Source organism: Sphaeramia orbicularis, chromosome 10 (genome assembly GCF_902148855.1).
Source record: "Sphaeramia orbicularis chromosome 10, fSphaOr1.1, whole genome shotgun sequence".
Lineage (NCBI taxonomy): Eukaryota > Metazoa > Chordata > Actinopteri > Kurtiformes > Apogonidae > Sphaeramia > Sphaeramia orbicularis.
In genome coordinates, this window is record NC_043966.1 from 6839479 (window position 1) to 6851742 (window position 12264).

Genomic DNA, 12264 nt, shown 5'->3' on the forward strand with positions numbered 1-12264 from the left:
GTTGTTTAGCGTCTTCCATCTTTATTGGTTGGCTCTGCTGCCTGTCACTACCGGATCAACTGCCCATTTGCACATGTGCGATGGTAACTCTACTTGGACAAACTGCCCCAAATGTGTTGCCAGAGACATTCAGAGTCATTCTGCGCTACAGATGGGTTAATCGGATTAAAATTTTTAATCCGATTAACCCTTTCATGCACAGTGGTCACTACAGTGGACAGTTATTCTACAGCTGTTCTCTTGTATATTCATGGATTTTGTTATTTTAGTTTCAAATCAGCCAACACAATACACAAAACACTGCAATTGATAAGATTACTGTAACTTGGCTGTTCTTGATAAACCAAATCTAACATGTTTGAGTGTAAATCAATTCCTTGTTATCGTTATTAGACTGTAATTAACAACAATTTTTTTTTTTTTTTTTGGCATATTATCTCCATGAAGTGACTAGTATTGGAGTTCACTACAAACAAAAAGTTAAGGATATTTCTTTTTTTTTTTTGTCATTTTTGCCATTTGTAAATAAAGCTATATCTGGTCATTAAAAAAAATGTGTTTCAATTCACACACAAAAAAAGTAAAATGCACTGTGCAAAAATCCCAACTGAAAAAAAAATAGCTCCAAAAATTTTAAATATCCAGAACTTTTTGTTTGTAGTGTATCTTAAAATGTGAGAAAACGTCAAATGAGCAACATTTAATGTTTTTATTTCATAGTATTCACACAGTATATCAGTAAATACACATTTTGTTGCTTTAAAAATTAAACGCACATTTTTGCAACTCCATAAAAAATAGCTTGATTAAAAAAAAAAAAAAAAAATTAATCTCATTGTTTTTTTAAATGCCTAAAGAGGAATAAAGAAAAAAATCTTGATTAACGTTCTCATAATTCATGCATGCAAGGGTTAATCATGATGATGGATTAATCTGTGTTAAAGCGTTAATTTTGACAGTCTAATTTTTTCACGTATGCTTCTGCACTTCTACTTGAGTAAAGAATGCGTGTACTTCCATCAAAAGGTAAAGGTGCTGTAACTTTTCAACCAAACCTAAGCTGCGATACGCTCTGTAGTCGGTTCATTTTCTGGCACTGATCGACCGGTTGTGAAATACTTGAGTGAGTCTTGAGGTCACGGGGGTATGGTGGTACACGGCGTTTAGTTTGGATCGAGTCCGACGTGTGAAGCGAGAGAGTGGATTAGATGATCAGACGCCAACCTGAACTCAAAGGTTTGGAGCCGAGCCATGGAAACTGACACTTACTCACTTCTATATACACACACAAACACACACATGGGCAGTACAGAGCACCGAGTACAGGCACTTTCAGCTCCATTTAACCTAAGAGTAATAATCTCCTGTGGACTTTGGCGGCCATATTGAACTTACATCACACTTGGGAGCGAAAACTAACCTGAAAGCACATTTGCCTTTAGTCTAACTCTGAATTACTGTGTAGCGAGCACATATTCATCAATGCCTATTAAAAAGTACTAGAAACACATTGATTTTAACAATCAGAGTGGGGAAAAGGACGGTGTGTATGAGGCTGATAATGTACAGGCACTGGTGGGAAATGTAACAGTAGGTGCCATTGAAAGAGCTACGTTGTGCTACTTTATACTTCCATTGGATTTGTCAGTTTTAGTTACTTTTAATGTGAGGATTTTACACATTTTATAGTATGTGAGACTCTAAAAAATACAACCCACCTCATAAACCAGTGATTTCCCAGATATTTTTTGCTTTCAATGTCTTAGAAAAAGCAGCGTGCAGTTGTATTTCTGTCATCTTCACCTCCACCAGATAGTGATCTTTTCCTCTAAACATCTAATATCTCTCCAAAGACGAAAGTAAAAGTCTAAAAGGTAAAAGTGGATCTGTGGATCACAACTTTCTTCTTTCCTCTCCTATTTATCATCTCATGTGGTCTCAGATTTATCTAGTCTACCTGTATATTTATAATGCCAGGTTTTCACCTACTATACCTCAGCCAAATGAATGTAAAACTAAAACAAAATGAACTAAATGATGATTCCCACATCCATAGAGTTGGAGCTGGTCACCAGTGACTAAAATATTCTTCTGAGGTGTTTACTTACTATTTATTGTTGCTTTTCCAACTTTTGGTGCACAAATATTTTAATAATAGTGAATCTAAGTATCAAAAAATGAATTTAACCCTTTCATGCACGAATTATGAGAACCTTAATCAAAATTTTTTCCTGAGTGTTTTTATTCCTCTTTAGGCATGAAAAAAAAACAATGTGATAGAAAATTTTCTTCTGAAAAAAAAAAAAAAAATTTTAAATAAATAAAATGACATAAAATAAAAATAATTTAAATAAAACAAACAAACAAACAAAAAAACATTAAAAAAGTAATGACAAAAAAATTCTTATGAACCTATTTTTCATGAAGCTGCAAAAATATCCACTCAGCTGGACACCACACGTTTAATTTTCGACGCACAGAAACATGTATTTACTGATAAATTGTGTGAAATCTGTGGGGAAGGCTTGTGATTCTGGGGGTTTATGCTCAGCAGAGATCTACATAATGTTACCAATTCATGTCAGAAAAGACATGTAGTGTCTTAAAACTTTAATAAAGATATGTGTAATAAAAAAAACAAAACAAAAAAACAACAAAAAGAACAACAAAATCCATGAATATACAAGAGAACAGCTGTAGAATAGTTGTCCACTGTAGTGACCACTATGCATGAAAGGGTTAATTTACATTTTATTTTGTTGAAAAAGCCTAGTTTTTTTTGCAAATCCCACAGCCACATTATTAACGCCATGTCCACACTAATAAAGATATTCTCCTCCATTCTATGTCTTTCCGCACAAAAACGAAAAACTGACTACAACCTGCTAAAAACACTTGGAAAAGCTGTTGTTCTTGGCAGACATTAGACTGTGGATAACATTGGATGTAATAGAACCTTTAATCTGTAATGACTGTGAGGAAGAACAAGTTCAGTTATAAATTGAAGTTACTTGTGACTGTGGAAGTGTATTCCTTATATTAAATGGATTTCACCACGATCTCCAGAAGTCAATCTACTGCAGATTATGAATCAATTTATGCACATATTTGACCTATATTTGATGTTTTAGGGGCAGGTTCACTACATTAACCAATAAAGACCCAAATATCCACCATTGAACAAAATCATCTACTGATGTAAATGTTTAATACCTGTTGTTCCACTGGTGTAAAATGCAGTTTGTCATCTTTTCATGGTCATCAGATATGACCCATTCGGACGTTCAGAGGCTCCATAGTTACCGTGGAAACACTGTCATCTACAACATTGATTCACCAGTAAAACCCATGGATTTGGATCAATGACAGTGGATGGACACACTTGGTTTATGTTCAGTTCATGATAAATTTGAAAGAAAAAGTCACTATTTCTTCAGTTTTCTCTTTCTGATATAATAACTCTCAACTTGAATCTAAGTTTTTATGAACATCTACATGATCAGCAAATTAAATATAGGAAAGTACTTGATTTACACTGAAAAAATGCAACATACTGAGGATAATATTAGAATTAAAGGCAATAATTTTTTTAAAAGAAAGGTTAAATAGAGCAAAAATTAATTTCGAAACTGCTTTAACCCTATAAAGACCCATTGCTATTTTGTGGCAGTTCCCAAATGAATTTGTCTTTCTATTAAACCATTTTTAAGTAATTTATCACCACTGATTGCAATATTATCCTCTGTATTTTGTGTTTTTCCATTGACAATCAGGTGTTTTCCCATATTTAAATCACTGATCATGTAGACATTCATAAAAGCTCAGATTGAAGTTGATGGTTATTATATAAAAAAATAGAGAAAACTGATGAAAACACGACTTTTTCAACAAAATTTGTCATTAACTGAACATAAAGTGTTTCTATCCACTGTCATTGATTCAACTCCATGGGTTTTACTGGTGAATCAATGTTGTAGAAGATGACAGTGTTTCCACGGTAACTGCAGAGCCTTTGAACGTCCAAATGGGTCATATCTGATGACCATGAAAAGACGACAAACTGTATTTTACACCAATTATTTACATATATTGATAGGATTAATGGATCAATAGATATTAAACTGTTTAGATCAGTAGATGATTTTGGTCGCCACTGGCAGTTTGGGTCTTTATGGGTTCAAAGTATTGCTGGGTCTTTATGATGCCATCTTTTTCTGTCCACACTGTCCATAAATCAGGGTTTTTTGCAACGTACACCCCCATTTATATGTGGACAGAAGCTACAAACCTGAAGAAAAAATATCTGTCCTACAAAATACTGATGATTCTTGTGAACAGGGCATGAGTCTTTCACAAACTTGGATAAACACAATTATAAAAATGTATGGAAATGACTGCACAGCTTTTAGTCAAACACATTAATGTTTCTCGGGGAGAACATCCATAACTCTTAAACCACAACCACTGCACCTAATCTGACTGTAATGAAACAACAGTCAAGTGAAAATCTAAACCTCTTGATCTTGCGCTGGTATCTGGCTGCAGTTTAGGTCATAAATCCCGCCTCCTGCACGTTAATTAACTAAAACACTTTAAGTACACATGCAATAATGTTTTCCCGAAGGTGCTTTTCAGACATTTAAGGCCGATTTCATCCGGTTGGTTTGTCTGCAACTCATTCATCTCATAGTATTGTTTCGTAAACTCAGTCCCAATGACAGCGCAACACTTGAAGATTCTTATACAGTCTACTCTCGTTAAACCGCCTGCCGTTATACCGCCATTTTCGCTCACCGCCGACCAAAACCATTGCACAAAAATCCCCAATGCATTATTCCATTAGCTACCGCCATTTCTGCCTATTGCCATCCGCCAGCCCAGTTCCATGCACAAACAACACTTATACCATTGATTTCCCGACCGTTATACCGCCAGCGTGATTGCCATCGAGTACACATAAATTTTAACAATGCACTGAAACAAACGCGCCAGACGCTGATCGCGACAAGCTACAAGTAGGTCTACGGAACGGCCACCGTTCATTTATCGCAGAACACTCAGCAGGTCAGGATGTCGGGAAGAGGACGTGGGATTAAGCCAAAGCCTCGAGATGATGGGGTGTCATTTCCCGACACGGTATAATAATGCTTAAAATGTTTCCCCACTTTAAATGATCCCTTACAACATAACAGAATCAAGATTTATTTAGAAACGCAATTAGAACGGGTTAACAGAGGCAGCATAGACATCATATAGTAAAGGCATGCACATTATGGACGCAACCCGTTGTAACGCCATTTTCGCTATACCGCCAATTTGGCCGTGAACGGAAGTTGGCGGTATAACGAGAGTAGACTGTATTTTTTTAAATCGATGAGGATTTTTATTCCATAAGCTCTTTGGAATTAATCATAGGCCATTTCTGTACAGTAAAAATAAAAAATCACATCCAGATTTGTTGACAAAAAAATAAGGATAAAGAAAGAAACTCAAGGACCCCCAAAACCAAAAGTCACAAAGCGGTCCTGGAGGTGCTGCAGCTCAATGTAGCGATCCTGCTGTGGCGTGGTCACACGTGCTCGTCCAGGCCGAGGTCTGTCTGCAGTTGAGCCAGTTTCTTCATGCCTCTGTTGCATCCTGACTATGGTGGACACATTGCATCCAAAACGGTGCACCACCTGCCGAGCAGAGATTCCGGCCTCCAGGAGCCCCGTAGCATGGCATCTGTGGTCACGTGTCAGTCTGGGCATCGCTGAGTTATTGCAAATGGTTTTGGTGCTTTTCAGCTTGGCTTTATATACAGAACATGAGCACTCCTTAACTGACCACAGTTCCTTAAGTTGAGCAGTTCATCGCTGAGCAATGAGAAAAACAAGTCTTATGAATGCAGACAAGTTCATTCAAGCGTGACAATAGCTCAACCCGTCTCAGGTTGTCAAGAAATTGTCTGGGATTATCTTATACAGGTGAAACTGAAACATATTGATGCAGCTCAGGAACAATAAAACACATTCAAGTGTTGCGTTTTCATTGGTACTGAGTATATAAGTTATGTGATGATATAAAAAAGTGTGATTGACAGCTGCAATGACCAATCATAGCCCCAGATCCATCAGACGTGTATGGGACATGTTCATCACACCACAACATGGAATCTCGTGATTTTGGTTTCACTTTTACATGGTGGGAGGAAAGAGCAGACCTTATCATTTAATGGTGTCATATATTATTTAAAAAAAACAACAAAAAAACCTTCCCTCTGGTTGAAAAAAGTCACCTTCTGTCTGTCTCTGTTCTATTCTTTTTCCTTCATCCTCCTTCAGCCACATAATGTTTTTTTTCCTGTCAGTCAGTGCATCGACAAGGATGGGTTATTATCTTTTTGGATTTGTAGTTATTATTCCTAGCTTTGTTTTCTATCTCATTCTTTCTCCTTTTTTTGTCAAAGCTAAAGATAAAACACAACAGTCAACTTTAATTTTCCAAGGGGAGATTTGTAGAGGAAATCCACTCTTCTGTTTTAGCTCTCCAAAAACATTACTATATTTTTGGATTTGTGGATGCTAGGATTAAAAATACTATTCTATTCTATTCTATTCTATTCTATTCTATTCTATTCTATTCTATTCTATTCTATTCTATTCTATGACTGTATTGAAGTGTTTCACATTCGAGGACATTGTTTACTCCCCAGAGTCTTCCTGTACGCCTCTATGCTGCATCAGGCGGGATTGATCAGCCATTATTGATGAGAAACATCGATCCGTCAGGTCATTGATCACATTATTGGTGATTAGGACGTCATGAATAAATGACAGGGGGGTATTGAGTGTCTGATGTGAGGACAAAACCTCTCTGGACGGGAACAGAGGAGATGAAGACGGGCGGGAAGAAGATGTGAAAAGTGGGGGAGTTGAAGAAAAGTAGTGGAGGTGTGAGGATGGAGGATGGGGGGGTGAAAATCAGAGGGTGTGTAGGGAAGGGAAATAATCAATGTGGAACTGGAAAATGTGTTTAATTTATGAATGAAAATGTGCAGCTATAATGAAACTTGTGTTTTACAGATAAATGATTTCAAAGTGTCATATTGTACCACTATATGAAAGCGATAGAAATGTGTTAATTGGGCTTAATATTTATATATTTAGAATTGAGAATTAGTTCAGCATCCACTATTTTATCTGCTGATACTGTGATTTTTTTTTTTTTTTTCATTTTTTTTTTATATTGAAAAAGGTGACAAAAAATATCCGACATTAATATTCATACAGATGTTATCAGTCTGAGCCCTTTTTGTATTTCTTATTTTATACATACAAAAGTGTAAAAAACAAAAACAAAAAAATAGGACCAATGGCCCTGTAGTTTACCGGCCAAATTAAAAGCTTTGGGAGATGTATCCAGATGCCATTTATTATCACCCAGTTCTGTGTATTTATTATATTACAGAAATAGCCCATGTTTTGCTCAGATCTGTAAAAAATTCAAATTCAAACTTGATATCACTGATACTGATTTATTGGATCAATCCACTTCCTATCTGTTATAATGGGAACATTTTTCAAAGTCACACCAAATCCAGAATCAGATCCGGATCGAAATAATGTCAATACCTTGTGTTGACATCATCATACAGAAGCTGTATACCAAGTTTGAAGTCAATCAGAACTGGAGTTTCAGAGAGGACGATTGAAATTTTTTTCGCGATAAGAGCCCATGTTAAATTTTCCATAAGTTCCCGGATCCAGAAGAAGATCCTGATCAGCATGTGGACATTATGTTTTGGTCGTCTCTTCATCAGGGCTGGACTGTAGAAATTTACACTGGATATCATTTATATTTACTGAGTTATTGCATTGATCCACTTCCTATCGCTTATAATGGGGACATTTTTCAAAGTGGCACCAAATCCAGAATCAGATCCAGATCCAAATAATTTCACTAACTTCTGTTGACATCATCATAAAGAAGCTGTATACCAAGTTTGAAGTCAATCGGAATTGTGGTGTCGGAGAAGAAGACGATTGAAATTTTTGTAGCGGATGACAGACGATGCCGACGGACGACACATGACGACAATAGCTTACGGTCTGTCGCCCGGTAAGCTAAAAAACCCAAACACGAACTGGGTGCTTAAAGTTGTGGTATTTCTCACTTAAAAACAATCATAGTGTTACAATACCACTGGGTTCTTTAAACATTACACGTTTATGCAGAAAAACATAAAACAAAGAATAAATACAGAGAGATTATAAAAAAAAGGACATTTTTTGAGGAATGATACAAATTCTGGGTGGCTAGAGGATAAAATTTGATCAATCTCCCAAAATATGATAAAATGTATCCCTCCTGATTCTTACAGAGTAAGTCCATTTTTCTATTTTGAATATTTGATGCTGTGATTTTATAATAAAGATTTTACAATGTTGAGTATGTCATGAGTAAATCACTATTTGATAACACTGGTCAACAACAAATTTATTGTTGAAGTTTTTTGAGCTGATTAGGATCATTTTGGTGTGCTGAATCCAAAAATCACATTAATTTTGCTCAATCAGGTCAACTTTCTGAACTATGCTACATATTGGCTTTTTTAACATTTTGCTTACATTTATGGGCATTTTCACATCATATGATACGAAATTCTTTCCTATTTCTTGCAATAAACGAGTTCTGAAGATTTTACTTTTGCCAATTTATGATTAATGGTTTTTTTTAATATTACAAGTGAATGAAATGGCTTCGACTAGAAGATCTTGCAAAAATAAGCCTAACGTATTCTGCTACATCTGCGGTGAATACACCATTGTACCTAACAGGAATCAAGTCACAAGTTTCATAAAGTGTGCTTACTAATCTTATTTTGGTATTAATTATTATATTTTGTGAGAAGATCAAATTTTTCCAAATCAAATTAGCAAAAAAACCTGACCTGATTGAGAAAAACAGATGTCATTTTTGGATTTAGCGGTGCAAAATGGTCCTAATTCAGTTGAAAAAACCTAGACAATTTGCAAAAAACATTTGTTTGTAACCCAGTGTAATCGTTCATCTGTCTAACATAGAAAATAAGTCAAGTATAAGTAAGTTCCAGTGTGTACTTTATAGGAGAGGCAGGCGTGAACTAAACAGGAACAAAGATCTAGTGCCTGTGACGTTCCCAGGTTCATCTTCAGATTTATTTTATGCTCCAATCCTGAAAACATTTGTCTTTTGCTGGAAATGATCAATGAAAACTGGTTTGTGCTAATTTTACACTAATGTACAACGTTAATAAGCATAAATTAACTGGGTTGTTGTCAGACAGTGACTCCAGTCCTGGGTCATGTTCTCACTTAATGACAGACACACAGAGCCAATAAGAGCTGCCCTTGTTTATGCCTGATGGACCCAATACCAGGCAAAGAGGAAACAAGACATTAAACGACATCAATATTAAAAAAACTGTGACCCATTCACACTTGTTTCTATTATTGGACCTGGGTCCGATGCAACAGAAACAGAAAATATAGAAGAAAAACGCATTCATAAACATTTTTACTATAAATAATGACTAGTAATGGTAATTATAATAATAACTAGAAGCACTCGGAGAGCGCAGACCTCTGCCAAGGCTGATCAGTGGCCCCCCCCGTGGGCCCCCCCACGCCAAAGAGGTTATGTTTTTGCCAGTGTTTGTTTGTCTGTCTGTCTGTTTGTCTGTCCGTTAGTGTGCAACATAATTCAAAAAGTTATGGACAGAGTTGATGAAATTTCTGGTCTGCGCCCCCCTGTGGGCCCCCCACCCCCGATCACCACCAAAATTTAATCATTTCTTCCTTATCCCATTTCCAACAAACCCTGAAAATTTCATCAAAATCTGTCCATAACTTTTTGAGTTATGTTGCACACTAATGGGCAGACAAACAGACAGACAGACAGACAGACAAACAGACAGACAAACAAACCCTGGCAAAAACATAACCTCCTTGGCGGAGGTAATGATGCATGCTCCAGATTCACACTGCAAAAAATCTAAATCTTAACAAGTGTATTTTTCTCATTTCTAGTCAAAATATCTCATCACACTTAAAATAAGACACAATCACCTTTTCAGTGAGATTTAAGAACAAATTTTTAGACAATAGATCTTGAAAATCTTATTTCAAGAAATCTTACCAAGATAATTTTCACTTGTTCCATTGGCAGATTTTTTGCTTAATTTAATTTTTTTTGTTTTGTTTTGTTTTTTGTTTTTGGTTAATTCAAGCAAAAAAAAATCTGTCAATGGAACAAGTGAAAATTATCTTGGTAAGATTTCTTGAAATAAGATTTTCCAGACCTATTGTCTAAAATAAGTTCTTGTATCTCACTGAAAAGTTACTCTTTAGGTGATTATGTCTTATTTTAAGTGTGATGAGGTAGTTGGACTAGAAATGAAAAAAATACACTTGGTAAGAGTTTGATTTTTTCCAGTGTACATATAATTTCAACATTGATGATTGAAAAAGACAAGCTGTATATCAACTTTATTGTTTTGAAACACTCATGGCACTAATAGAATTGAATGTGACTATAAAAATAACAGGATTATTCCACTTTTTATGGTTAGATTTAGGCACTGGCAGCACTTGGTTGGGTTTAGGAAAAGACACCAAAGCTTGGTTTAATATAAAAAATAATCTTTCCTAATCCTAACCAATGTACTTTTACTGTCTAAAACCTACAAATGTGCAGGAATTGGTATGCAAACTCAGCTCGCTGGAAGCCCAGTCTTGGATTTTGCTCATTGATGAAAGGGCAAAGAAGTAGCAGATCCTCAGAGACAAATTATATTGAGATTACACATATCTGTGGTTTGGAGAAATGCACAATGGCAGCGTTTTATTCTGTTGTATGGGCTTGAAAAGAGAGGGTATTCAAGTTAATATTAAGAGATTCTGCAAAAGTGTTTGGAATAAAGTTTTTTTTTTTTTTTTTTCTGAGGAGAGGACGCAGAGGGATGGATAGAGGTGGAGTAAAAGAAGACGGATGGGAACGGATGAAGAGAGAATTGCACTTACAGGTTCTTGACACTGGTGATTCCTCTGAAAGCCTTCCGTGGAACTGCCTGGATCTGGTTCTCACTGAGGTCTCTGGAGGGAGAGAAAGTTAGAGGCAGACATTAGACGGAGGTATTCTGAGAACTCCAATGTATAAGGAGTCAAATGATAAACAGAAGCCAAACATTTGATCTGCTGCACATACACGGACGCACACATGCACGTACACACATATATATATATATATATATACAGGCAATTACAGAACAAAGACACAGAAGGAGAAAGAGACAGAGAGAGGGGAAGGATGATATGACATTTATGATCAGTGAAGCAATTTGGTCTGAAGAGCTTCAAAGACAAAAGGAACTATCAGAAATACTGCTGGCGTGAGTCAATACCCCGCTTCTTGTGTGCGTATGATTAATGGAAAGCCAGCGAGAGAGAAAGATAAAGGAAATAAGTCGACAGAAAATGTGTACACAGTATGTCTGAATATGTGTGCTGTGTGTTTTTAATGTGAATGATTTTTTTTTTTAAGCCTTTTAATGGCGTAGCTTTGCTCTGGCAGAAAAAAAACAAAGCAATCACTTTCATTCTGAGAAACTGGAGAACACGCACGCACACCGTTTTTAATACCACCATTAAGCAACATATATATTTTCTCCTCGTCTCTCGGTGATGACTCTTTTCCTGTTTGACAAACAAAGACAGCAGCAAATACAAATAACCCCGCCAATTTTCTTTTTTTTTTTTCCTTCCGTAATGAATACCTACGTATATGAGCCAAATGATTTTTGACATGACACAACAGCCAGGCCTTAACTCTATTAGTGTTGTTTGTTGGAGGGAAGGCCTGGCAGGCAAACAGGGTTCAGAGAGCACAATGTAATTAGAGAGAGGGGGAGAAACAGAGGTATGAAATATCAGACAAGCTAATCACCCTTTATTCCTGCCAGTCAGGCCAGGGATGGACGCGCATACTGCACACACATGTGCAAACAAAACCAATCAGCAGCCGCACACAACATGTGTCGACACACACCGCTATAATCACAACAATACATGCAGCTACAAAATAAAGACACGCCTACCTGGACTTTTTGACCTTGACGCATACATACAGTATACGGTACTGTGTATTAGTCTGAGAGCACATTGGATTAACAGGGCTGTAATGAACATGCATTTTTATTTGTGACTGTATTCATTATTAATTACATCTATTTGGGTGCTTCTATGA

General features: G+C 36.3%; 1 protein-coding gene across 1 annotated transcript in view; it reads right to left on the reverse strand.

Annotated features, from left to right (window-relative positions):
* slit3 (slit homolog 3 (Drosophila)) overlaps positions 1 to 12264 on the reverse strand; it is a 742110-nt gene that overhangs the window by 278702 nt on the left and 451144 nt on the right. The window lies entirely within an intron of this gene.